The sequence below is a fragment of the Marmota monax genome, unplaced genomic scaffold (genome assembly GCF_021218885.2).
Source record: "Marmota monax isolate L192 unplaced genomic scaffold, Marmota_monax_Labrador192_F-V1.1 WCK01_AAM20220418_F8-fsc00066, whole genome shotgun sequence".
In the NCBI taxonomy this organism is placed as follows: domain Eukaryota; kingdom Metazoa; phylum Chordata; class Mammalia; order Rodentia; family Sciuridae; genus Marmota; species Marmota monax.
In genome coordinates, this window is record NW_026692805.1 from 5,189,055 (window position 1) to 5,214,712 (window position 25,658).

The following is a 25,658-nucleotide window of genomic DNA, read 5'->3' on the forward strand; positions in this document are numbered from 1 at the left end:
TCTGGGAGACCTATTGAGCAACAAGTAGAAGCCCCTTAGAGAACCAGGCAACACCTGGCTGCTTCTCATGCTCCTGGTCCTGAATCACATGCTGGCCTCCTTGCTAACAGGCAGAGCCTCTTCACTGCCATCTTCCAAGCCTGCTACCAGCCATGCTAGGATACCACCACTCCCTCCAAGGCTGTAATTTTCCAGTCTCCTCCTGACTCCACAACCACTAGTCCCATATTCCAGGGTGCTTCCTGATTTGGGGAAGCTCTAAATCAGTGGCATCATTGCCTAAGCCTCAGTCTCCACCAGTTGGCATGCACAGTGGGTGCAGGGCCTGAACACAGCTCTCTACGATCTGAACACTGCAGAATCCAACCTTCAGTCCACAGCTAGGGGTCCACAGGGGCAGTGATAACACAACATTTTCTCTTTGGTCTATATAAGCTTAACTTCAAGAACTCCAGCACAGTCTATATAGGCTTAATTTCTGCCATAGCTCAACTGGTGAGTCAGACAGCACAAGGCACCCAGGAATTGTGGGTATGACATCATCTGGACCCCATTTGGCATGCCACTCACCAGCCAGTCTGGCTTTCCTCAGAACCCAAATGCTGTGTACCTGGGCACAGTCACAGGCTCTGGTATAGTACCCGCCACCAGGTAGACATGCTGCATAGATGGTGCTTCAATCTCTGCCAACATCATGCCCAGTAAATCCCCAACTAAATTTATTATTTCTATATTAGTCTGAAAGAGACTACTGCTACAGACAACTTTAGTTTGGAGACCACCAACTTGATGTAAGTGCTCTCCTAAGCTTTACATTTTACTTGGAGGACATGAATACACCTAATACACAAAGAAGCCAGTAATAGTATCACAATTCACTGATGTCCTTACATTAACCAAGTTTAACCTTTAATAAAAATTTAGAATTCAGAGTGTTGGTTAATAATACTAAAATGACCACTAAAACAGCAGTCTTTTGTTTAGCCAGAGTTGTACAAACCTAATTCATTTAGGGCTTAGCTTCCCTGAGTAATAAAACCTAAGAGACACAAGAAAACTCCCTTGATAGATAAGAGCAGATCAGTGCAAAGACTTTGCTTACTATCAGTACATTAAAATTCAAATAACTTTTATCGATGGTGCCAATTATAGCCAATTTAGTCACATACACAAACTTTTTGAGATTTACTTTCCCTAAACCTTCTGCGGCTTAGACATTTCACAATTTGTTTACATCCTTAGTTTTGTCCTCTATTTTATCTTGGACTTTAGCTCAAGAATATTACTTTACTATAACAATATTTTCTCATCCAGAAACATTTATTTTACCTTCTAATTTTTTCATATTAAAATACACTTTCATATCTATAACTTTCTTTTAGTGCTGAAATTCATTTTTAAGTCCTTTGTAGCCAGCAGGTTTTATCCCTCTTCCCCTAAGAAGAAAAGCTAATCTATCGTTAGGGTTAGGGTTAGGGTTAGGGTATCAGGCACTCAGGATAATGGGCCCCAATCAAGGTTCCATTCAAATGTAAAGGCCATCCCCTAAACAGCAGGAAAACAGAGTTGGGGTCAACCTAAATGGAAGTTACAGAAAAATTTAGATTCAAGGATTAAGGGGGATACTCAATCAGAAAATCATGGGCCAATCCCATAGCTTTGGTATCTTCCCAGTTCCTGTACAACATAGATTCTAACTGTAAGCAAAAATTAACCAAAAGAGTTTCAGCACCATAATAAAAGTATTAATAACTGGGATGGGAGCAGAACTCACAAATTCAACAAAGCCTTTATTCAGCAGCAGAGTCAGGCACTGGATGGCTCACTTTCTGAGTAGAAAATGGCACTGATTATAAGGGAGGTATAAGTTATAAATGCCCAGTAAATCCCCAACTAAATCTGTTATTTCTATATTAGTCTGAAAGAGACTACTGCTACAGACAACTTTAGTTTGGAGAGCACCAACTTGATACAAGTGTTCTCCTAAGCTTTACATTTTACTTAGAGGACATGAATACATCTAATACATAAAGAAGCCAGTAATAGTATCACAATTACACTGATGTCCTTACATTAACCAAGTTTAACCTTTAAATAAAAGTTTAGAATTTATAGTGTTGGGGAATAACCTAAAACAATGGTCATTTGTTTAGCCAGAGTTGTGCAAACCTAATTCCTTTAAGGCTTAGCTTCCCTGAGTAATAAAACCTAAGAGACACATGGAAACTCTCAGATAAGAGCAGGAAAATGGAGGTTATACTGGGCGTGTCTTAGACCTTGAAAACTTTAACAAGACCTGGGCAAAAGATTACAGTTGTAATCTGGAACTTGTTTTTACTGGACATGGTTTTTCATTAAGTAGTGTTTTTACAGAGAAGAGATGGAGGGTTCAGGGTTCAGAGTCCAGTGCCCTTCTGACCTCCAGGGGTCATTGTATTGATATAGTGACAAGATCAATGTGTAGTTTCCTTGTCACGTCCTTGAGAAATGGTTTCTTGCAAGGAGCAAAGCTTTGATTTCTCTCTCCCTCCCTTTTCCCAGGTAACACATTGTCTTGGGGGTTTATTAATTCCATAGCCATTATTCCAAATTGTGAAAAGAGAAAATGAACAGGAGTCAATGATATTGAATCTGGCTACTTCCTGCTGATAAGGGTGATGTATGGGGAAGAGAAACAAGGGGACCTTGGGGGTTTGTGCTTAAGGGGTATATATATGTGGGAGGAGAATTGAGGCTCAGGTAAAGTCCTCTTTTGTGTTCTCAGATAGTCAGGCTAGGAGTGCGAAAAGAGCATGGCTTGAGGTGTTTTGAGAGGCAGTTCAAATTGCACAGATCATCTCACTAAGAAAACTGTTCCTCTACAAAATTACATTTATAGGGAGAAGACAGATTATTATAAGAAGAGGTGAAGATTAACTGATTTGCTAGTGCTAGGAAAACAATGTTAGCATTAAAAAAGTGAAGATTAACTAATGTACTAATACTAAGAAAACAATTTTAGCAGGTAAAAATAGGGTACCTTATTTTTCTTAATCAAAGCCATTGTAATCTAATCAAACTCAGGATGCACTTTCCATGATTTCAGGAGTTAGGGTTCTTTGAAGCACAGCAAGCATGATTAACCTTGAAACCATACTTTCCTGATGGTTTAATTGTCTCCACCCTGCTTGACAGACTATGCAAAACAAGAACAGAAATGAGATTAACAATATAGTTATAGCTAGTAATCCAGCTATATGTGTAGAAAAGTATTTAAAAGGGTTAAGGGAAGAAATCCAATCAGCTAAATTGCCTCAAATCTCTTCATTATCTAAAGTAGGTGTTTTTGTATTAACCATATCCAGAACCTGAGATTATAACTTTAACACATCCCAAGAAGCATTATGAAAAGGATCAAGTCCCATTAGATTACATATGATTACTATGTTATGCCATTGAATCTCAGTATCATTATATGAAACTCTATTAACACACATTTATAATGGCATTGAAGCCCACCATAAATCTTGTACTTATTCTCCTAGCCAAATAATAGGGTCTTTTAGTTGTTGAACTTCACTCAGTATTTCCTGATCAATATGTACTTGAGGGCCGGGCATATAGCTCAGTTGGTAGAGTGCTTACCTCACATGCACAAGGCCCTGGGTTCAATCCCCAGCACCACATACACAAAAAATGTACTTGAGTTTGCCAGGTATCAATATAATTTTTATGGAGTTGTTGAAGATAATGATAGTTTGGGCCTGCTGATGCAATACTATTGCTGTAGTGGAGGCAGAGGCAATAATACCAGTCAAAATAACAACAACAAATGTCAGCCACCAGATAAAGCATGTAGCACAGTGTTTCAGATGGCATAGTAATTCATGCATGAACGCCACAGCCATGGCATTCTTTTTCTTCAATGCTACTTGCCAGGTGGCTACTGGCTTTTTGAGAATCTTAACAATTTGTCCTGGACTTTGTCATAAGTTCAATTCACACTGTTGTAGCATACAGTTTTCACATTTAACATAATATGTTTTGTGAGGCATGATATTGTGTTTGAATGGGTCCAGACAATAAAACATAGGGGTCTAATACACATGCTGTGTGGTAGAATTCCTTGAAAGAAAATGTTAAGAGAGATAACATTTTTCACTTTATTATATTGAGAATCACCATTTCAGATCTCCTGAGTCAGACACACCCTCCATATTCCAGTGGTCCTGAGCCATTTGACCTTATCTCTTACCACTCCCAATTGGTTTACATAGCAATAGCATTCTCCTCCGACCGGTTTTGCAGGAAGACAGATGCCAGGGAATCCAATTTTGTAAAGTCAGTACTGAGTCAGTTTTAAGGTTTGGATGTGAAGTGTCCTCCAAAACCTCATGTGTGAGACAATGCAAGAAGGTTAAAGGAAAAATGATTGGGTTGTGAGAGTCTTAACCCAATCAATGAATTAATCCCCTGATAGGGATTTACTGAGCAGTAACTGGAGTGGTAGGATATGGCTGGAGGAGGTGGACATTGTGGTGTGGCTTTGGGATATATATTTTTATCAGGCAAGTGAAGACTTCTATTTCTCTCTATGCTTTCTGATCTTCATGAGAGCTAATTCCCTCTGCCACACTCTTCTGCCTTGATGTTCTGCCTCACCTTGAGCCCCAAGGAATGGAGCCGGTCTTCCATGGACTAAGACTTCTGAAACCATGAGCCCTCAAATAAACCTTTCCTACTCTGCGGTGATGCTGGTTTCAGATCTTTTAGTCACAGCAGCAAAAATGCTGACTAAAACAGCTGACAACCCATTGGATGTTTTAATAACATGTTCTGATATCATTTTATAGTAATGAATTGAGGTTTCCATTCCTGCTGCACCTGTACCAATCCTAGCAGATGGTTTTTGCCCTATGAGTGAGGGAATAAACTGAAGGGCTCTCCTATGTCTGGTGTGTGCCATTATTGGGATAGGCAAACTTTTGGTTCTTAGGTAAAATGTCAATTTGAGGAGTAAGGGATACCAAGGTACAGAGGCCACTCCAATTTTCTATAGGCAGGGGTATATATAAGCCTCACAAAGAAACAATTCCTCAGAATGGGATGGGGGCCACTGGGGCTGTGGGACAGACACAAGTGTACATCTTAAGTTCTATTTAAAGAACTTATTCTTTTAAATGCCCAATTATGGATGTGCTTTGATTATAACTGTTTTGCTAGATATTCAAAATAAAGCTGGTCAAATCAACCTTGTTCCTGTCTTCTGTTAAGAGTCAACTGAGTTTCCTCAGGGGTCACTCTTGGAGAAACTTGTGAGCAGCCTCTTAGTTCTGCTAGTGCCATTTGCCAGGTCAAGTTCTCACTTCCCTTGGAAGTGTCAGGGATGTCTCCCTTCTCCAATGACCCTCCTCTTTGCAGTATGCCTGGATTAATTGGCTTTTCAGTCTCCAGTGGTCTCATTAGTCTCCCTGATTGGGATGTCATGTGATCCATAGTTTCAAAGCCCTTAGAGAAGTCCCCTTGTTCTCTGGGTTCAAGCTAGCTCAGAGGGCAAGAGTCAAATATTGGTTTTCTTGACTCTTTTATTCTTAACATGAATCTTTAAGCCTTGATCTTAATCATCCAGCAAGCCAGGTTTATCAATCTTAAAGTAAGAGGGTTTTGACTTTTACAGTCTTTTATCCCTTTTATTTAATTGGGGTCTGTATTAGTACTAGAAGACAGTCGTATATCCTATCTGCCTTATATCCTTATATTTTACAAATAAAATACAACAAAAATCAATCTCTTAAACACAACTTTAAATGAGCTAAATTCTGGTATATTTTGGAGCCATTCTAACAGTTAGTAAAGTAAGAGGCAGAGCCTTATTTCCAGGTAAGGTGGGGGGGGGGGCTTCACAAATGACACAATACAACATTGCATCTGAAACATGAATCAAAGGCTAAGAGAACTTTTAATTTTATTTTTGTGGAAAAGTGGTAAAGTGCTTTTATATTTCCCAATATTAACTTTTAAACAGACCAGGATCTTATTATCTTTCAGAAATACATTTAAATTTTTATCCAGTTGTGGTGGCACAAGCAACAACGAGGCATTAAGTGACTCAGTGAGACCCTGTCTCTAAGTAAAATACAAAATGGGGCTAGGGATGTAGCTCAGTGGCCAAGTGCCCTTGAATTCAATCCCCAGTGCTAAAAAGATAAATAAGTAAAAGAAATACATTTAAATTTTTATCCCAGTGTAAAAGGTAACCTAAGGTCTGGTTCAGTATAAAACATTAAATGATATAAATAAATCCCTAATTAAATTTTCTATTCTTATAAGTCTAAAATTACCACTGCAGATAACTTTAGTTTGAGAACACCAGCTTGATAAAAAATGTTCTTTAAAATCTCCTACTTTAAAGACTTGTATACCTGGAAGATAAGAACACATTTAGTATGTCAAGAAGTCAATAATAACACCACAAGTACATATTAAATTAAGTTTTATATTAAATTAAGTTCAGTTTTTAAAGAAAATCTAGGCTCTGTAATGTAAAATAATAGTTGTTATTTAATTGGAGTTGTACATACCCTGATTTTTTTAAGGCTAGTTGCTCTAAATAATAAAACTGAACAGATACAATGCTAAAAGTAAATTAATGTTTTAAGAAATCCTTTTTTACTTTTTTTTTTTGGAATGGGGATTGAAATCAGGGGCACTCAACCACTGAGCCACATCCCCAGCCCTATTTTATATTTTATTTAGGCACAAGGTCTCACTAGTTGCTTAGTGCCTCACTTTTGCTGAGGCTGGGTTTGAACTTGCAATCCTCCTGCCTCAACCTCCCAAGCCACTGAGATTACAGATATGCACCATCATGCCCAGAAGAAATCCTTGTTAGTTTAACACATAGATTAAACCTTAATTTTATATATCAGTAATTAGTATTTGACCTTGAGATAAACCTTGAATAGTTTTAACTGATAGTGATATATATATCAATAAGTTTGTTACACACAAACTTGTTGAAGTTTGCCCTTTACTTTCATAGATCTTCTTGTTACTTACTCAGACCCTCTGGTTGCTTACTTTACCACACAAAGACTTTCTTACCCAGAAACATTTCCTTTACAATGTTCTAATTAAAATGCAGTTGAAACTTTTGGATCCCTTGAACATAGAACCATACCTGATTATTTACCAATTTGTGAAAACACAGACAATGCTCAAGTATATCACCCCATGGAATCTAAGAAGTAACTCTGAAAATTAATCAGATGTCTCTAACAAACACATTCATGATTAATCCCATATATGTAAAATCCAATTTACTGATTTTTAACTGTAAGAACCAAGGTATCAGACAAGTGTGTTGAACATCAGTCACCTCTTCCTTGTTGAGGAAAGAATCCTAGAAACAATGGATTTATACATGAACATTTTATTAGTTGTTTGACAACCTGGAAAAACGTATGAGTTAGTAAATTTATAGACATCTTTTATTCTCATTCGTTTACTTAATGTAAAGTGAATTTTTTTTATTATACAATTTATTTTTATTTTTTTAGTCATACATGACAGCAGAATGCATTTTGACATATAATACATACATGGAATGTACATACATCAATCATATTGTCTATTCTATTCTGCTGCCCTTCCTATCCCTCCTACTCCTCCCCTCCTCTCCCATCCTTTCTCTCTATCCAATCTAATGTAACACACTTTTTTTTTCTTTTTCTCATCACAACATCATGTAGGTATTCTGTATAACAATGAGGTTCTCCTTTCCATCATCCGTGCAACTCCCCTTCTCCCTCTTTTTCCCTCCCACCTCTCTTCCCTATTTAGTGGTAGTCTTCTTCTCATGCTCTTCCTCCTTATCCCATTTTGAGTCACCCCCCTTATATCAGAGAAGACATTCGGCATTTTTTTTTTTTTTAGGGATTGGCTAACTTCACTTAGCATAATCTGCTCTAATGCCATCCATTTGCCTGCAAATGCCATGATCTTGTTATTTTTTAGTGCTGAGTAATATTCCATTGTGTATAAATGCCACATTTTTTTAATCCATTCATCTATTGAAGGGCATCTAGGTTGGTTCCACATTCTGGCTATTGTGAATTGTGCTGCTATAAACATTGATGTAGCAGTGTCCCTGTAGCATGCTCTTTTTAGGTCTTTTGGGTATAGTCCAAGAAGGGGAAGAGCTGGGTCAAATGGTGTTTCCATTCCCAGCTTTCCAAGGAATCTCCATACTGCTTTCCAAATTGGCTGCACCAATTTGCAGTAATGTATGAGTGTACCTTTTTCCCCACATCCTCGCCAGCACTTATTGTTGTTTGACTTCATAATGGCTGCCATTCTTATTGGAGTGAGATGGTATCTTAGAGTAGTTTTAATTTGCATTTCTCTGATTGCAAGAGATGGTGAGCATTTTTTCATGTATTTGTTGATTGATTGTATATCCTCTTCTGAGAAGTTTCTGTTCAAGTCCTTGGCCCATTTGTTGATTGGGTTATTTGCTTTTTTGTTGTTTAACTTTTGGAGTTCTTTGTATATTCTAGAGATTAGAGCTCTATCTGATGTGTGAGGGGTAAAATTTTGTTCCCAGGATGTAGGCTCCCTATTCACCTCACATATTATTTCTCTTGCTGAGAAAAAACTTTTTAGTTTGAATTCGTCCCATTTGTTGATTCTTGGTTTTAACTCTTGTGCTATAGGTGTCTTATTAAGAAATTTGGGGCCTGCCCCCACGTGATGAAGATTAGGGCCAACTTTATCTTCTATTAGATGCAGAGTCTCTGGTTTGATTCCTAGCTCCTTGATCCATTTAGAGTTGACTTTTTTGCACGGTGAGAGAAAGGGATTCAATTTCATTTTGTTGCATATGGATTTCCAGTTCTCCCAGCACCATTTGTTGAAGATGCTATCCTTTCTCCATTGCATGGTTTTAGCACCTTTGTCTAATATAAGGTAGTTCTAATTTTGTGGATTTGTCTCTGTGTCCTCTATTCTGTACCATTGGTCTACCAGCCTGTTTTGGTGCCAGTACCATGCTGTTTTTGTTACTATTGCTCTATAGTATAGTTTAAAATCTGGAATCGCGATGCCACCAATTTCACTCTTCCTGCTTAGAATTACTTTAGCTATTCTGGGTCTCTTATTTTTCCAGATGAATTTCATGATTGCTTTTTCTATTTCTGCAAGGAATGTCATTGGGATTTTGATGGAAATCGCATTGAATCTGTAAAGTGCTTTTGGTAATATGGCCATCTTAATAATATTAATTCTACCAATCCATGAGCAAGGTAAATCCTTCCATCTTCTAAGGTCTTCTTCTATTTCTTTCTTCAGGGTTCTGTAGTTTTCATTGTATAGATCTTTCACCTCTTTTGTTAAGTTGATTCCCAGGTATTTTATTTTATTTTTTTGAGGATATTGTGAATGGAGTAGTTGTCCTCATTTCCATTTCAGAGAATTTGTCACTGATATACAGGAATGTCTTTGATTTATTGGTATTGATTTTATATCCTGCCACTTTGCTGAATTCATTTACTAGTTCTAGAAGTATCTTGGTTGAACTTTTCGGGTCTGCTAGGTATAGGATCATATCATCAGCAAACAGTGCTAATTTAAGTTCTTCTTTTCCTATTTTTATGCCTTTAATTTCTTTCGTCTGTCTAATTGCTCTGGCTAGTGCTTCCAGAACTATGTTGAATAGAAGTGGTGAGAGAGGGCATCCCTGTCTGGTTCCAGATTTTAGAGGGAATGCCTTCAGTTTTTCTCCATTTAGAATGATGCTGTCCTGAGGCTTAGCATATATAGCTTTTACCATGTTGAAGTAATTTCCTGTTATCCCTAATTTTTCTAGTGTTTTGAACATAAAGTGGTGCTGTATTTTGTCGAATGCTTTTTCAGCATCTATCGAGATGATCATATGGTTCTTATCTTAAAGTCTATTGATGTGGTGAATTACATTTATTGATTTCCGTATATTGAACCAGCCTTGCATCCCAGGGATGAATCCCACTTGGTTATGGTGCACGATCTTTTTGATACGTTTTTGTATCCAATTTGCCAGAATTTTATTGAGGATTTTTGCATCTATGTAAAGTGAAATTTTTAAATTCTGTGAATTAAATGTATTTGGATCTTTTTAAAAAATTTTAACTTATGAGCATTCATTCATCTACAGGCCGATTTTTATACACAAACACAAGTGGACAGGACACTGGTGTACACACATAAACACAGAACCAAAAAATAAAGGCCTTGTGGCTTTCAAAAACGTACTGGATTGAGAGAAAACTGTGAGGTCGACAGGCTTCCCTTCCCCTCCCCTGTCATGGTGCTGTGGGCAGGGACTTTCCACCCCGCTGAGGTGACCTGAAATGGCCAATCAGAAGCTGACACGGCAATGGACCCCAACCACCCTGGGTTCCCACCAGCAGAAGCAATGGCCCCATCAGTTCAATCATCCGTGCCCAACCTTCGACAAACATGATCCCCCTAAACTCCCCAGCAAACCTGCTGTCTGTAGCTGCAATTAAGATGGTCTAGGCCCTCCTACCTCCAGTTTCCCTTATTAGTATTGTTCTTGCCTTTCCTGCTGCGACTTTCCTGGCCCTCACCGTTTCACGGACCAGTGAACCTCGCTGGAGCGCCCCCAATAAACCTTCTTTTGGTGGCTCATTCTTGTTCGGTGGTTACTGATCTCAGCGCCCCTTTCTGCTTTACATTAGGGGTTGAGGCTGCTCCTCTCCGCCACTGGAATGAACGGGGACCTCTAGACCACTCGCCCTCATCCAATCTGGCAGACATGGGGTAAGCCTTAAGCCCCTTTCTCTTTGATCTTTCTACTCCCTCCCGATTGTGGGGACTCTGTCCATAAATTGCGGTCACATCAGAGACTCTCCTCCTGACATGTCCTGGCCCCCAGTGGACATCTCAGTCCCTGGCCAGGCCACTCCATTCTCCAGTGAGAAGAGTAGGTAATTGGGGTGACCTTTCCTTCTTGCTCACCTGGGGTGTCTAAACATCTTGGGAAATACAGAGTCCACTCTGGACCCCCAAACTCCTTTGAGGTGTATATACCATAATTTTTCCAAATTGAGACTTTCTCAGGATTTAAGCAGTAAATGGCTCCTTTTCTATTCCACTATGGCCTGGCCACAGTACACTTTAGATAATGGCTCTAAATGGCCTCCTGAGAGGACTTTTGATTTTAAAATTCTCACTGATTTGGACAATTTCTGCCAACGGATGGAAAAGTGGTTAGAGTTTCCTTATGTTCAGGTCTTTTGGGACTTGGACTCCGACCCCTCTTTCTGTTCTATCTGCTCCACTTTCCAAGTCCTCCTCGCTAAAGAAACTCCTCCTTCCAAGTCCCCATCTGCTCCTGACCCTGACCCCTCTCTGCTTACTGAACCTCTGAGAGGTTACACACTCTAGACCCTCCTGTCCTGACCCTCCTACTTATCTGGAACCGGTTCCACCTAACTTAGACCACCCTCCCTCCCTGTCTCTTCCCCAGTAAGTGCCCATACCAGATCCTGCCAAATGAATCAAGACCCTGAACTTCTGTGTCCTCTCAGTGAAGGCATTGTCTGGGTTCATGTCCCTTTTTCTCTACAAGACCTCTCCCAAATCAAAAAATGCTTCAGCTCCTTTTCTGCTGGCCCCACTACCTACATCAAAGAATTGAAATATTTTCCCAAGCCTATGGTTGCCGCCCTCAACCTGAACGGGCAGCTGAACTTAAGGCCGCTCGTGTGAATTTGCAGCAACACCAAATAAACACAGACACAATTTACCTTTACACAAGCTTCAGGATGGCTTCTCCACTCCTGGCTTCAGTATCCCCAAAGGGAGAGCAATAGAAAGTCACGAGAGGCTAGGGAGAGAGAGCGAGCATGTTCGGAAGTGGGCTTTTATTGGGGGGACTCTTGTTTTTCAGAAAATTCTATCCAAAAAAGGCCAGAAGGGGCAGGGTTCCAAGGGCCAGGTGAGTGTAACTCAAACCCAGGGGTAACACCTACATCTGAAGACCCTCCTCTCTATCCGAGCTGGGACAACGCCCAAGTCACCATGAAATGTTGTGGTTGGTCAGAGCCCCTTGCTTCAGGACTGGAAGGTGTGGATTATTCAGAGTGGCCCCCCACATCTGACCTTTCTTGGTATGATGTTCATGTCATCCTCCACCTCCACCTTTGCCCCAGATGAATGCACTCAAGTTCGGGTAGCTGCACAGGATCATGCAGACTAGGTTTATTTGACCAATAACACCATGCCTACAGGCATGGCCATGGTCCCCGACACCAATCCTGATTGGGACTGTCAAATGGAGAACAGAGCCGATGCTGCCATGCCCGGATGATACTGTCTGCTGGCAGGCATGCAGGCAGTTTCTAATAAGGTTGTTAATTTTAATAAACTAACAGAAGTCACTCAGGGGCCTGATGAGAACGCTGCAATGTTCCTTAACCACCTAATGGAGGCCCTCACTTTCTATACTAGATTAGACCCTGAATCTCCCTCTGGGGTGACCATTCTGACCACTCATTTTATCACCCAGTTAGCCCCCAATATTAGAAAAAAGCTGAAGTGGGCTGAGGATGGAACCCAAACCTCCATCCGAGATCTGGTGAAAATGGCCTTTAAAGTTTATAATGCCCATGAGCAAACAGCTGAACTTACCCAGCAGGCCTGCATACAGCAAAAGGTGTCACTCCAGACACAAGCCCTGGTTGCAGATCTGCAGCAAGCCCTGGCCCCTGCCGGGGCTCCCAGGGTTCCTCAGATGTCTGCCCCACCACCACCACTCCCGCAGAGCCTGCTTCAAAGGCAGACAAGAAGGCCACTGGATCTGCAGTGCCCTAACCTGCAACCCCTCTCTTGGCTGTGCAAGCATCTGGGACATTGGAAGAGTGATTGTCCCCTGGAGCCTCAAGGTGGGGTATGGCTGGACAGGCAGACCCTTCTCTTGAGCTTCTGGGACTAGCTGATGACCGAAGAAGCCCAGACTCAAGGACCCCCATAACCCTCACCGAGTCCAGGGTAATGCTCCAGGTAACGGGTAAGTCCATTACCTTCCTTGTGGACATGGGGGCTACCTATTCTGTCTTGCCTGCCCACTCCAGGCCTTTATATCCCTCTCAGATCTCAGTCACAGGGATAGATGAAACACCCTCCTTCCCAAAGAAAATGACCAGTCTGACGTGCTCCCTAGAGGGACATTCTTTTACCCACTCCTTTTTTAGTTAGCCCTTCCTGTCCAGTTCCCCTCCTAGGATGAGATGTTCTCCAGCTCTTGGGGGCTACCCTCCAGCTCTCACCCCATGCCCCTACTACCCAACTTCTCCTTCCCTTATTTAATCCACTATAGACACCCCCGCCCCCACCATCACTTATCCCCTCCCATGAGGCCTCATAGACCCCCAAGCCTGGGACACCTCCAAACTGTTAATAGCAACACAGCATCAACTAGTGCAAATTCAGCAAAGCCTGCCTCTAAGTTCCCCTCTAGACCTCAATTTCCCATTTCTCTCCCTCACTGCAGGGGACTCAAGCCCATCATCTAGTGGCTACTAGATCAAAACTTCCTTATTCCCATAGACTTTCCTGCAAACACTCCAATCCTACCTGTTTGCAAACTGTCAGGATCATACTGCTTAGTACAAGATCTCTGTTTAATCAACGAAGCGATTATTCCCTTTCATTTAGTAGTCCCTAACCCTTATACCCTCCTCTCTCACATACCGCCCCCAACCTCTCATTTCACATTTCTAGATCTCAAAGATGCCTTCTTCACCATCCTGCTTCATCCAGATTCTTACTTCCTCTTTGCTTTCATCTGGGAAGACCCTGACACCCTTCCCTCACATCAATTAACCTGAACCTCCCTCAAGGCTTCAGGGATAGTCCCCACCTGTTTGGACAAGAGCTGGCCTGGGATTTATCTACCTGTGATCTCGGAGTCAGTACCCTCCTACAATATGTAGATGACCTCCTCTTTTGCAGCCTATCTTTAGAGACTTCTCAGGAACACACTGCCCACTTACTCAACTTTTTAGGTTCCCGAGGATACTGTGTTTCCCCAACCAAAGCTCAACCCTCGGTCCCCTCATTTACCTACCTGGGCATTCTTCTAACCCCTACTACCAAAAGACTCACTGTAGACAGAATCCAAGCTCTTAGGAGCTTGCAGCCTTCTGAGTTAACAGACTAGATCCTCTCGTTTTGGGGGCCCACTGGATTTTTCTGACATTGGGTTCCCAATTTTGCTCTTCTTGCCATTGACATCATGGGCCCAGGTCTCTAGATCTTTCCTCAAACTCAGAGATGCTTTGGTCTCCTCACCTCCACTCTCCATACCCAACCCTAACCGTTCCTTCCAACTCTTTACAGATGAGAAACAAGAGATTGCCAAGGGATTGTCTTCTGGCCCAGTCCGTTGGACCCTCCTACTGTCCTGTAGCATATCTCTCTAAACATCTTGACTCTACAGTACAGGGTTGGCTGCCCTGCCTCTGGCAACCAAACTTACCAAAGAATCTCTAAAGTTGACCCTCCTTCAACCTTTGACCATCTTTTCCATCCATAGGCTCCAGTACCTCCTCAGACATAAATCTCTCTCTCTCTCTCTCTCTCTCTCTCTCTCTCTCTCTCTCTCTCTCTCTCTCCTGGGCCCCTCCCAAATTCAGGAGTTTCATTTACTTGTCATCAAAAATCCTACCATTTCCCTCTGTGCCTCTCCACCTCTAAACCCGGCTTCTCTTCTCCCAACATCCGGCTCTACCTCTCCAACTACCCACTCTTATCCTCAAGTACTTGAGGCCTTACATACACCTCAGAAAGGCCTCTTCAACCACCCATTGCCAGCACCAGACTTGACCATTTTTGTAGATGGAAGCTCAACTGTTGGGCCAGACAATTGCCGCAGAGCCGCCTATGCCATAGTTACTCTTTTGTCAGTTCTGGAGGCCAGCCGCCTCCCTGAAGGTACAACCTCTCAGGGGGCAGAGCTCTTTGCCCTCATCTGAGCTCTCCATCTTTCAAAATGCAAGCCAGTTAACATCTATTCTGACTCCAAGTATGCCTTTCTTATTGCACATTCTCACTCAGCCATCTGGAAGGAAAGAGGATTCCTAACTACTCAGAGCTCCCCCATAGTTAATGCCTCTCTCATCTCTAAACTCCTTGAGGCACTCCACCTCCTTTCCCAAGTTGTTATTATACACTTCCTGGGTCATCAAGCCACTTCCAAATCCATAATTGAGTGTTAGAGTCTGTAAACAAGTCAGGATGGCGCCTGGCAAATGTTAGAGTCTGTAAACAAGTCTGGATGGCGCCTGGCAAAATGCCAGAGGGAGTGGTTTGTGAAGTAACACCAGCGAGCCATTAAGTGTGGAGATTCCTGATTGGTTGACTGCTATATCTAGTTTATGTTAATTAGATAAGCTGTGTGGAATGTATAAATACCGCTCCTGTCCTACAATAAACGGCTCCTACTTCTGCTGTATCAACGTACACAAGTTCCTCGACACCCCCTAGTTATTTTGCTGCAGCCGGACTGCGGCAATTGAGAGAAATAACAAGGCCAATGCGGTGGCTAGAAGCTTAACCAGTGAGTCACCGATGGCTCCCATTCTCTTTCTCATTACGCCCACCAAACTGGCCTACACCCAGCAGGAATAGACTGACCTCCTGGCATGAGGGGGCTAGATCAGAGACAAGGCCTGGATCTTCCTGGGAGACAAGATTGCCCTTCCTCAACTCTAAGGCCAAGATCTCCTCTCCAACATTCACAACTCACTTCATATTGGTCCCCAACCTCTCTTTCAATTCCTGTAACCTGTCTTTTACCTACCTGGCATGTGTGACTTCTTTCAACAGGTCCACTCCATGTGGTTGATATGTTCCTCTGTCATACTCAGGGGAGGCCTATGACCCAAGTTCTCCACTCATCAGATGCAAGAACACCAACCAGGTAAAGATTGGCAGGTAGATTTTACTCACATGCCCAGACACAAAAAGTTTTGATACCTACTCACCATGGTTGATACCTTTTCAGGATGGATTGAGGCTTTCCCAGCCTCTCAAGAGATGGTGGACAGTCCTCATTGAGCAGAGCATACCCAGGTTCAGGCTTCCGACATCCATCCAGTCAGACAATGGCCCTGCCTTCACTTCTCAAATAATCCAACAGGTCTCAGAAAGCCTCAACATCTCCTGGAAACTTTGCATTCCTTATAGGCCATAGTCTTAGGTAAGGTTGAGTGGGCCCACGGGATCCACCTTACAAAACTCTCAATTGAGCTTTGAATCTCCTGGTCCAATCTGCTTCCCCATGCTCTTACCTGAATCTGAGCTGCCCCTGGAGCTCCCATAGGGCTTAGCCCCTTTAAATTGCTCTATGGCCACCCCTTCCTGATTAATCACAACCTTCCCATTCAACCCCCACTTCTGGCCTCATATTTATCTTATCTCATCTTGCTCTGCAACCTCCTCTGGGAACATGCGGACCACCATCTCCCTGTCCCAATAGAACTAGTGCCTTCTGAGGGTCCACTCCAACCAGGAGACTCTGTACTCTTAAAGAAACTCCATCCTTGGTCATTCCAACCCTGCTGGATGGGACTCCATACAGTGATTCTCACCACTCCTACATCAGTCAAATTTCTAGACCACTCCTCTTGATATCATGTTTCTCACCTCAAGCTTGCCCCAGATCCTAAGTTCTGGTCATTTCAATTGGTGGGACCCACTAAACTCAACATCACCTGTGGGCCTTCCACTTTTTCTTCTCTTGAGTCTGTTCCTACAGGTGCCCCCAACCCTAATGATGCTGCCTAATTCCTACTGCTGGCATTTCCAGGGGAGAATATTGCTATCACATCAATGAGATCAGCCTAGTAGAAGAAAACATCGATGTGCTACACTGGCTGAATGAAGAACTGAAATAAAGGCAGCATTAGTCCACATAACTCCTCCCGGGATTGTGGAGCTCAGCCCTCACTGATTGGTTAGGTCCGATTGTTGGCCCCATCCTCATGATCTGTGTCTTACTAATGATTGCTCTTTGTCTCCTCAGACCGGAAACCACATCAGCGAAGTCTCACAGATGGGGGTAAATCAGATGCTCCTCCACCTCTACAGCTGTTGTCCCAATGAGCCCCCAACTTCCAACGTTACCTAAACAATACCCCCCACCCGCAGGAAGTAGCCAATTGAGAATGGTGCCCTATAACATTGAAGAGGTCAGGATGTAAGGTCGGCATGCTTCCCTTCACCTCCCCTTTCATTTGGGATATGGGTAGGGACTTTCCACCTCACTGAGGAGACCCAAAATGGCCAATCAGAAGCTGACATGGCAATGGACCCCAACCACCCTGGGTCCCTGCCAGCAGAGGCAATCGCCCTGTCAATTCAATCAGCCCTATTTACCAACCCGTGACAAACCTGATCCCCCTACCAACCTGCTGTCCATAGCTACAACGTAGATGGCCTAGGCCATCCTACCTCCAGTTTCCCTTATTAGCATTGCTCTTGCCTTTCCTTCCTGTGACTTCCCCCAGCCCTCACCCTTCACGGACCAGTGAACCTTGGCCGGGAGTGCCCCTCAATAAACCTTCTTTTGGTGCCTCCTTCTTGTTCCGTGGTTCCTGATGTTGTGAGCACTTTTCTGCTTTATGATAACCCTACCAAATTAGCTCTGAACAAAGCAGAGTAAAAAAAACCTCTATAGTTGGATGAAATAGGTATGATCAGAAAAATAATCTAAGCACACAGGATCAAAAATTCACCATAAAAGCCATGAGCTGAGAAATATAGAATTTAGAAATAAGAGTCCTAGAAAAAAAGAAAAACGATACGGCTGTTAAATATTTTAGTAAATCATCATACAGTCTCAGGTTAACGTCAGTTCAGGTGTTGAAATCAAAGAGGGAGAGAGAGAAAGAGAAACAGAGTGAGAGAGAGGGAGGGAGAGCAAGAGCCCTGAAATCATTTTTCTCCCTGTGCTGCAGCCAGTTTTCCACTTGAATTTAAACTGACACTCCCCTCCTTTTTTTTTCTTTTCTTTAGTCTCAGACAGGTCTGGCTGAGCCTGCAGGCTCCTGCCATTTACATTCCAATGCAAACCCAGGTCTGGCCAGAGCTGGGGGAAATTGCTGTCTCCAGCAAAAGCCTCATGCCTAGGGCTTTTTAACCATTTTTCCCCAGTTGGTAACCAGGCAGGTTTGGGTGCAGAAAATTATGAGATACTATCTCCCATTACCTTTGAGGATGAGGCTGCTATGTCAACTTCCTTACTGAGATATGCCACTGGCTGTTGAGCTGGTCTATTCTTTTGAATGACTATTTTCAGGGTTATTTTTCTCTCTTGGTGGCAAACAGGATAAATTTTTACTCCATAGGTAGGCTGAGGGTAGGGGCTTGAAGTAAGGCTCTTTTTTCCATGACCTTGGGCTGGAACCTCACTCAGAATGGAGGATACTAATTAACATTTTGATAATTATTTTAATTTAAGGGAGGATATTTACTAGCTCCTTGTGCCCTTAAAATTTCTTCAGAAGAGACATAGTCACCTGCTGCTTGGCCATTCACTATCCCGACAACCTGGGGCTCCTCAGATGTATTGTGGGACTTGGGAACCTGGCTGCGCTGAGAGGAGGAGCACCCTCTCGAGGTACCTAACATGTCCTGGTCAGAGGTTTAAAGACCCTCAGGGGTATTGCCCATCTGTTCTGGTGTGTTGGGGCAGTGAGATTGTAGGGAGTTGGGGAAAGGCCCCGCCTGAACTTGACTCTTCCAGACTCAGACCCCTCTTGTCCCCCATCATGGCATGTGCTGCATCCCTCTGCTAGTAGCCACTGGGAGGGTTTTTCCCTGGGGGACAGTCCAGTGTCCCCATTGCCCACAGTTTGGATAGAGCTTGGTATGAGGCCTCGGCATGATTTAGTTTTCTAAGTGCTGAAGAATTTCATGATGGAAGGTTCTGTACTTGGGCCATGAGTGCAGATTATCTAATTTGTACTGTGGCAAAATTTGGGCGCTGAGCCTAATGAGGCATTTAATTTTGAGGTCAGTTTCGGAGTAAAGGGCCTTAAAATTGCTAATGAAATGGGAATCCAGTGGGATGGACTGAGAAATTCACATATTGGAGAGGCCTGACTGGAGTGTTGGTTTGAGACTAGAGCATCCTCCAAAATCTTCCCAACACTGGACTGGATGGTTCCACCAGAGAATGACAGAACATTTTCACCCCAGTCTCAATGTGATAAACCCAGCCAAATTCCCTCTTAAGATTTGGAGCCACCTCATCACAAAGGCATGAAAAGTTAATTTCAGCTTTACTATAAATTACTGCAATTTCTAAACTTTCTTGGAATGCCTGCCTGTGCCTTGAACTCACTCATGCCTGGCTTTCCCTGACCATTTAACAGCCCTCTCTGAAACTTCAGTGGCACTCCTAAATTCTGGCTTTCCATGGCCAGATAACAACCCTCTCTGGCACCTCATAAAATCTGATGTTGGGACCTAAATTTACTCCCTAAATGCTGAACCATTAATATACTACCTGCCTTTGTGTTATACTTGTCAAAATCCTGTTATCTGTAAGTTCTCAAGACACCACCACCCCCCATTTTGCAACTTTCTGGGCTATAAAGCTGTGCTCCTAGAGAGCTTCAAGGGCTATCTTCTATTCCCACAGGTTTCAGGAGAGACAGCCCAGGCTGGTTGGAATTGCAAGCTTGCTTTAATTTCAGTTGGAGTTGGTGGTCTTTTCTTTGTGTCATGGTTTAACAAATGGTGGGGGGACCCCTGGGAAGGTCCCAGTGATACCTCTAGTTACCAGTGGCAAGTTTTGCTCCCTCAAATGTTAAAGTTTGAACATTAGAGAAGCACACCGAGGCAAGCATATAAAGCAGGGTTTATTTTAAAAGGGGTAACATAGACTTCTCCTGGGAGGGAGAAATGGGCCATAGCTGGTATCCTGGTATCTCAAGAAGCGAGGTGATCTGCCCTTTTTAATGTGTCTTAGGCTTCCTTTGTTCTCCTGCTCTCTTCGCTTTGTCTCTCTTGCATAAGTGACTAGACCCAAGAATCCTCAGTGGTAGGGGAAAAGGTGAGAAATAGGTGGGCTGAAGGGGGAAGCGCAGGATGGTGCAGCCCAGGACGCATCAATTAACAACCTTATAGCTCCCTGTGGGGGCAGGGGGGCAATTCCTGGGACAGGTTACCTTAGCACCAGGTTGGAGCAGGGGCAGGTTCTTGATAAGGGTGGAGGGAGGGTTCTGAAGGGGACAGTCTCCAACTTCCTGGACTCACTCAAAATTGGCCTCCTTGATCTGACCTGACTTGATTTACCTAGATATACTGTCTGTCTAATTCTGGCATTATTCCCCACTCTAATATTAGAAACTTCTTACTGCTTTAAGGAGAAGGGGCAATGACTGCTCTGGCTGCTTCGAGCTGAGGGGAGCAACATGAGGTGGGGCAAGCAGTTTTGGAGTTCCCTTTTAGAAGTCAGGTCTGACTGAAGTCTCGTTGAGGAATAAAAGGTTGTAAAGTCATCTGGAGATACATGAGTACTGAATAAATGTTGCAGCATCTGGGACATATCAATGTATACAATGAAGATGATAGCAGTCAATAATCTCTCACTAGGAGGTGTGAGGGCTGAGAAGATGTCCCCATAATAAGGCCAGAGTGGTCAAGGCCTTTATTTGGGAATGTAAATCTTTAACATCCCCAGAGTTTTCAGGAAAGTAAATACAACATTTAATAAATGTTACAGATGTCCATCCCCATAAGATTAGTTAAGCTACTTAATATCATCTGATCTTGTAAAATCTTTCACTGATATGACCTGTGTCTAGTAGAGAACCCTTTATTTCTGTTGCTTAGGGCTGGATAATCATACTAGTGAACATCAAGCCTACCTGTGTAGGTTAGTAATATCTGTAGGCCTTAAACTAACTAAAAACTTCCGACTCTGACAGTTTCACTTGATAGTTATTAGGCATTCCTTCTTAAGAATCTCTCTTTTGTAGCCTCCAGTCTTACTTATTCTTGGGGGCAAACACAAGGTGTATATCTTAATAATAGTTAAATGTATAACTTACATTTATATTATTATTATTATTATTATTATTTGCCCAGGAATGGCTGTGTTTGGGTTTTAACTATTTTTGCTAGGTGTTTAAGATAAATTAAGTCAAACTGACTTTTGTTTCTATCTATTGTTAAGAGTCAGATGAGTTCCCATGGGAATCACTCTTGAGGGAACTTGAGAGCAGCTTCTTAGTTCTGCTAGTACCATTTGTGCTAGAATGGGTCCAGGTCTTGCTTGGACATGTGGCTTCCCTTGGAAGCATCAGGGATGTCTCCCTTCTCTGATGACCCTCCTCTTCATAGCAGGTTCACTGATTGGCTTTCTGTTCTCCAAGGGTCTCAATCTCCCTGATCAGAAGGTTATGTGTCCCAGAGTTGCAAAGCTTTAGAGAAGTTCCCTGTTCCCTGGATGCAGACTGACTCAGAGACTCAGAGAGCAAGAGCCAAATATTGGTTTTCTTGGCCCTTTAATTTAACTTTAATTTTAAGTCTTGATCTTAAACATCTAGAAAATCAGACTTGCCAGACTTAAATTAAGAGTACTGGGCTTTAACTTTAATGTCTATAACCTTACAGTCACTTACCTTCTCTATTAATTTGAGTCTGTACTATCCTATCTGTCCTTTAGGTGATGGCTTATTATCTTAAATTAGCCAAGGTTGTGTGTTCTTGTAGCAATACCTCTGAAAAACATTAACAGGCAACATTTAGACAGTTTATAAGGAAAATACAAAACAAAATTAACAAGAGTAAAAACATATTAATTTTTGTAATAACTATCTTGAGTTTTGCTGCGTTATATATTATATACCCTGTTTGAGATCCTAGTAATCTTAACAAAAATCAATCTTTTGAACACAACTTTAAATGAACTGAAGTCTGGCTTACTTTGGAATCATTCTGACATGTAGTAAGAAGGCAGGGTTCTTCATAAATTCTTTATAAATCTTAAATGCTCTAGTTCTAAAGTGGTCTTCACTTATTAAATATCATTTTTTACAAAGTTTACATATATTGTTGCTCAAGGTCACATGAATATTAGCTAACACAATAGAATATAGCATTTGAATTAAATAAAGGCTGAGAGTTTTTAACCTTTTATGGAAAAGTAGCAGAATGCTTTTGTGTTTTATAATATTAACCTTTACATAGATTAGGCTTTCATTAACTTAAAATATATATTTAAATTGTACCCCAGTATAAAAAGTAACATAAAACTTTATATATCACATTGATCAAAGTTATAGAACATTAAATGATATAAATAAATCTCCAATGTTATTCTCATAAGCCTAAAATTACTATACAACTTTAGTTTGGAGAACACCAGCTTGATATAATGCACTTTTAAACCTTCTACCTTAAAGACTTGTCTACCTGGCAGATATGAACATTTAATATACAAAGAAGAGTAATAGCACCACAATTACATTGAGGTTTTTATATTAACCAAATTTAGCTTCTAAAGAAATAACATAGTACAGTGTTCTAAAATAACAGTTGTTCTTTAACCTGTTGTTGTTTAATTTCTTCAAAATTACTTGCTCTAAAAAACCCACAAAACTTTATTAACACAATGGGGTTATCAGTAAATTAATGTTTTAAGAAATCTTTGTCCTTTTAACACATAGTTTAAACTTTGGTTTATATCTGTAAATTAACATTTGACCTTAGGGAAGAAACCTTAGATAGCTTTGATTGTTTCATCTATATATAACTTACACAGAACTTCTTTATTACTTACTGAAACCTTCTTATTTACTACATCACATAAAGACTTTCTTATCCAGAAACACTTCTTTTCTCCTTCTATTAAATATGTTTTCCACACCTACAACCTTCTAAATTCCTCCTCTCCATATTTTAACTCCCTTTCCTGTTTCACATTTTGAAACAATCCTTATAAATTTCTGAATTTAGGCAAATTATTTCATTTTAATAAAAAGAAATACTTTATGTTATTTGCAGTACTCTTAATTGGAACAGTTAAAACTTTTGGGCCTTTGTATATAGTAATCTTCTATAAACCTTTATATATAGAATCACATCTGTTTACCATTTCATGAAAACACAATGTTTAAGTATATAGAATTATAACTGTTGGGACTTTAAATTCTTAGTGACCTTTTTTAGTGATGACAAAGCAACTTTAAACTCCTTTTTTCTTCATTTACCAATTTATGAAAACATTAATAATGTTACCCAATGGAATTCAAGGAGTTAAGAGTACTTGATGGTATATTTAACAGTCAGCATTTTTATTTTTGTAGAATGAACAGGCATTTATTAGAACTATTTATTTTGTGATATGTATTTGCATATGCCTGTATGATCTACATGCACATATAACATATCAAGAATATATATCAACAATACATATCTCACTTAGTACATACATAAACCTCATTTAGTGCATTTCATATATACACAAACACTATAGGAGTTCCTTATATTTGCAACTTTTCTGTAAATTTGAAATAAAAAGTTATTAAATATTTGGTAATGATACAGATTAGTAAGCATTGAGAGTGAGTTTATTAAGGGAATTTGTTTGGAAAGTACATTCCTGATTTTGATTGGGTCCAAATAGGTGGATTTGGGATTGAGATTCAGTGTACAAACAGAGTTCAAACCTTTGATATGTATGGTGACTTATTATAAAGTCATTCAACTTCTGCCTACAAGAGGCTTCAATTTTAGCCCTCACAGCATTTTGACATTTGATATTTCACTGCAGCTGGTGGTGATTTTGTCCATAGTCATTTGTATTAATTCACTCTCTGCATCTTAACAAAGGCTCTGAGCTGCACCCAAGATGAGTGGATTTGAGCCTGCAGGTAGACTGCTTAGCCACAGACAATGTGGAGGTTTTGTTCACAATGCCAAGTTGAATTTCTTTTTCTTTTTCTTTTTTATGTTTTTATTAGTTACACATGACAGTACATTGATCTTGACATATCATACATTTGAATCAAATGGGGTATAATTTCTCATTTTTCTGAGTGTACAGGTTGCAGAATTACATTGGTCATACAGTCACGTATATACATACAGCAATACTAGTGTCTATTTTATTCTGCTGCCCTTCCTATCCCCCCTTCCCCTCCCCTCCACTCCCATCACTTTTCTCTACCCAATCTAATGTGATACACTTCTTTTTTTTCCCCTCACATTGTCATACATGTATTCTGTATAACGATGAGGGTCTCCTTCCATCTTCTGTGCACTTCCCCTTCTCCCTCCCTTTCCCTCCCACCTCTCTTCCCTATTTAGTGATAGTCTCCTTCTCATACTCTTCCTCCCTATCCCATTTTGAGTCACCCCCCTTATATCAGAGAAGACATTTGGCATTTGTTTTTTAGGGATTGGCTAACTTCACTTAGCATAATCTGCTCTAATGCCATCCATTTCCCTGCAAATGCCATGATCTTGTTATATTTTAGTGCTGAGTAATATTCCATTGTATATAAATACCACTTTTTAAAATATTAGACAAAGGTGCTAAAAGCATGCAATGGAGAAAGGATAGCATCTTCAACAAATGGTGCTGGGAGAACCAGAAATCCATATGCAACAAAATGAAATTGAATCCCTTTCTCTCACCATGCACAAGGGTTAACTCAAAATGGATCAAGGAGCTAGGAATCAAACCAAAGACTCTGGGTCTAATAGAAGAAAAAGTTGGCCCTAATCTCCATCACGTGGGGTCAGGCCCCAAATTTCTTAATAAGACACCTATAGGACAAGAGTTAAAACCAAGAATCAACAAATGGGATGAATTCAAACTAAAAAAGTTTTTCTTAGCAAGAGAAATAATATGTCAGGTAAATAGGGAGCCTACATCCTGGGAACAAACTTTTACCCCTCACACATCAGTTAGAGCTCTAATCTCCAGAGTATAAAAAGAACTCAAAAAGTTAAACAACAAAAAAATAAATAACCAAATCAACAAATGGGCCAAGGACCTGAACAGACACTTCTCAGAAGAGGATATACAATCAATCAACAAATACATGAAAAGATGCGCATCATCTCTAGCAATCAGAAAAATTCAAATTAAAACTACTCTAAGATACCATTTCACTCCAATAAGAATGGCAGCCATTATGAAGTCAAACAACAATAAGTGTTGGCAAGGATGTGGGTAAAAGGTACACTCATACACTGCTGGTGGGACTGCAAATTGGTGCAGCCAATTTGGAAAGCAGTATGGAGATTCCTTGGAAAGCTGGGAATGGAGCCACCATTTGACCCAGCTCTTCCCCTTCTTGGACTATACCCAAAAGACCTAAAAAGAGCATACTACAGGGACACAGCCACATCAATGTTTATAGCAGCACAATTCACAATAGCTAGACTGTGGAACCAACCTAGAAACCTAAATGCCCTTCAAATAGATGAACAGTTAGCATTTTAACCTTGTAAATTAATCAGATGTCTAACAAACAAAATTACTCATAAATATGAGTAATCACACATCAAATCTATTTTACTAAAATATCAGACAAGTGTATTGAACAGTATTAGCCATTCCTTCCTTGTTGAAGAAAAGACCTAGAACCAAGGGA